At 38.6% G+C, this 3361-nt stretch overlaps 1 non-coding gene across 1 annotated transcript; it reads right to left on the reverse strand.

The window, feature by feature from the left end:
* Window positions 1–1378: 1378 nt before the first annotated feature.
* Window positions 1379–1506, reverse strand: LOC115068120. Its single transcript, XR_003847497.1, has one exon. It is a non-coding gene; the product is annotated as a small nucleolar RNA SNORA61 (small nucleolar RNA).
* Between the last annotated feature and the right edge of the window lie 1855 nt (window positions 1507–3361).

Consider the following 3361-nt stretch of genomic DNA (forward strand, 5'->3'; position numbering starts at 1 on the left):
TGAGATAATCAACTTATAAAGAGATAAGGTTTATTTGGGCTCTTGCTTTGCAGAATGCAATGCGTAGTCATTGGTCCCTTTGCTTTTGGGCCTCTGGTGAGTCAGCACATCATAAGAAAGCATATGCAGAGCAAATTTGCAAACCTTATTGCTAAGAAGAGGAGACAGGAAGGGGCTGGGGTTCTCCTAGCCCTGCAAGAGAATGTGCCAAAAGAGCTGAAATTCGCCCACTAAGATCCACTCCTTAAAGACTTCTTCAACCCCTAAAAGTGCCAAGCAGGAGTCCAAACCTTCCACATGTGGCCCCCCTTTGAAGGGTAACATGCACAAATTATAATGATGATTATTTCTATATTAAATATTCCCCACTGGGAAATACAGAACAAAGCTTGTCTTTTCTTCAATGTACTTTCTCAGAGAGAAATCTATGGGAGATGAACACAATGAGGCAGTATCTTTCCATTTAATAAAGTGGATGTGAATTATGGGGAGAGCCTGTGAAAATGCAGCAGCTCAGGCAAGCCCAGGAATGTAGACTAAGTTTCACATTTCTAACGTAGTATGAAGGCATGTTGATACTGGTTTTGAGGAGCAAACTTTTTGGATCATGGTTTTTCTACACATATCAAGAGATGCATACCCAGGATCAATTAATTACACACACACACACACACACACACACACACACACACACGTATACTTTTTAAATTTTAATTTGTCTGTGTCTATATGTGTATGTGAATGTGCATGATGTATGTATATGTATGGGCCTGTGTCTGTGTATGTGTGTAGGTGTCTGTGCTCAAGACTGCACAGAGAACAGAGGAGGTTCTCTTGTCCTATCACTCTCTACCTATTCCCTTGAGACAAGGTCTGTCAATGAACTTGGAACTAGCTGGCAACCAGAAAGCCCCAGCAATCCTCCTGTCTCTATTCCTCCAGCCCCCCACCCAACACACACACACACACACACTCACACTACTGGGTTATAGGTGTATGCAGCCATGCCCAGATGTTTGATAGGTTCTGGGAATTTGAACTCAGGTCCTCATGTTCAAGCAGCAAGTTCTCTTACCCACTGAGACATCGCCTTAACTCATAAATATTTTTCTTATTAGAAAGATGTTCAATGGAGGGCTCCAGAGGATATCTGATATGCTGTTAATATATCTAATTGCCAAAGACAGCATGAGAATTTGGATATCTTCTACAGGGACTTGCAAAAATATAAGACAATATTAGTCATTTTTCTTTTCCTATTTTGGAGAATATTTTTTTCATTAAATTATTGCCTATGTTAGCATGCAATAGGTTTATTTAATTATAAAATGAATCAACAAATAATTACTTTTCCAGTCCTAGGTTTTTTGGTTTCTGGCCCTATTTGAATCTAGCCCACATGCTTATACCAGACTCTAAGGCTGTGAGGCCAGCTTCAGCATGCTTTTCCTCCTTACAACCACCAAGACCAGTGTTGAGATCTGATGAGAAAGAGAACTGGAGGGTACAGTCCTGGTTTTTAACATGGTAAATATCATAGATGTAACTCACAAAACCAGTTTTGAGAGCTCTCCAATAAATTTTAAAGAATGAGAGAGTCCTTGAAATATTAGATTCACTGCTTTCTGCTTTATTTTTTTCTTTCCTTGGCAAAAGCATGAAGAAAGGGAATTATACTCTCCTAATTTACAGCTATGTTAAAAGTACACCAGAACCCACATATTTTGTAGAACTACTCTGCAAAAAGTACTCATGGACATTTTTTGAAGAAGAAAAACAAAAAGAATTTGGCTACGGCTGGTGCTCTCTTTAATGGAATGTCAATAAACATCTAGGGAGTTCTTGTTCAAGTCCCTTAATGTTGGGAAATGACAGAACAGGAAAACAAGTGAGTCTTAATCCCAAAATATGCTGTGCTGCCCCAAAAGCAGATGAGTCATTTCATCCTTGGCTTCCTTGAAGCCTCATGTTTTCTTGCCTGTCTCAAACAGAGTATCTGGGAAGGACGTTTCACCCAGGGTAAGTCAGTGCTTTCACTAATGATCACCCTGTTTCTCTTCAAGAGAATACACATGGAGCAATATGTTAAACCATGCTTCTGTGAGTCTGTACTTTCCCACAAAGGACATGTTCGTCATGTCTGTTTCCTAGCTTGTGGTGCTGTCTGGACGAGGAGTTAGAATCATTATGAAGTGTGGCCGAGCTAGAAGAAATAACTTACTAGAAGTGAGCCTTTGAAAGTTATGCCCAGCTACCCAGCCCTTGGTTCCTGCCTATCTCTCTACTTCCCAGTCTGCCATAATGTGAACAGACTTTGTTACCTACTCTTATTCCCATGGTTCTGCCAGGCTCCCCACCCTCTGCTGTGATAGACCAAAACCTACTGAAACTGTGAGCAAAAAACATAAATATTTCCCCAGTTAATTTGTTTCTGTCAGGTATTGGGATTGTAACAGATATAAATTCCTTTGATGACTAAATATAGCAAGAAATGATTCTAGAAGCTTCAGACCAGTAGTTACTCCAGGTGAGATAGTTAAATTGTTCCTTTTTATCTGTACCACTTGAGCTTTGTTGAAATGCTGTGACTTACTCTTTTCAAATGTATATTAATGGAAAATAACAGACATATTTTTGTACTTTGCAATCCATTTCAGCATTTTGCTGGTTTTTCCAGTTTTGCTGATGTGTAAACTTTGCGTGGGATGAAGCACTTAGAGATGCTGTCTCCTTTACACCCGAGGACAGCACAGGTGAAATTCTCCACAAAGTAGGTTGAGCTGTTTCTTCATTTCCTTTGTAAGTGGATTGACTTCACTGTCTTAACACACAGCTGCCTTGGACTTGCTTATATCTTCAGGTCTGTCTGCAATAAATATAGTTAACTTCCTTAAAAGGACAGTTTCTTTTAAAGGAAGTGAATTACTGAGGTTTTAGTTTAGGCTTTAATCTTTTTAGCTCCTTGTTTTGTAGTAAGTGTTATAAACAAAACCAAGCAAACAAAAATTAAGAACCAGAAATGCCAGACAACTACATAGATTATGAACCATTATGTGTTTGATATTCAAGTTCCTCAAGGCACGTGACTATTGCATATTACTCACTGTATAGTGGGGAAGATAAGTCATTTGTTCTCTGCTCAAGTAAAATTAGGTAATGACATAGTGTCACCATCTGAGTCTCTTTCACACTTGGACCTTGAGAATATAAGAGGTATTATTAAATTGAGAGAGTCCTGGTTACTTTCTTAAGCTGTGATTCTCTTTTCAGTCAATTTAGATCAAGATAAAAATACAAATCATCATTATTATTAATTGCCTTTCACTTCTCAGAAGTATTACATAAGGTTAAGCTAAAATTA

The sequence above is a fragment of the Nannospalax galili genome, unplaced genomic scaffold, assembly GCF_000622305.1.
Source record: "Nannospalax galili isolate Female #2095 unplaced genomic scaffold, S.galili_v1.0 scaffold792, whole genome shotgun sequence".
Classification (NCBI taxonomy): Eukaryota; Metazoa; Chordata; class Mammalia; order Rodentia; family Spalacidae; genus Nannospalax; species Nannospalax galili.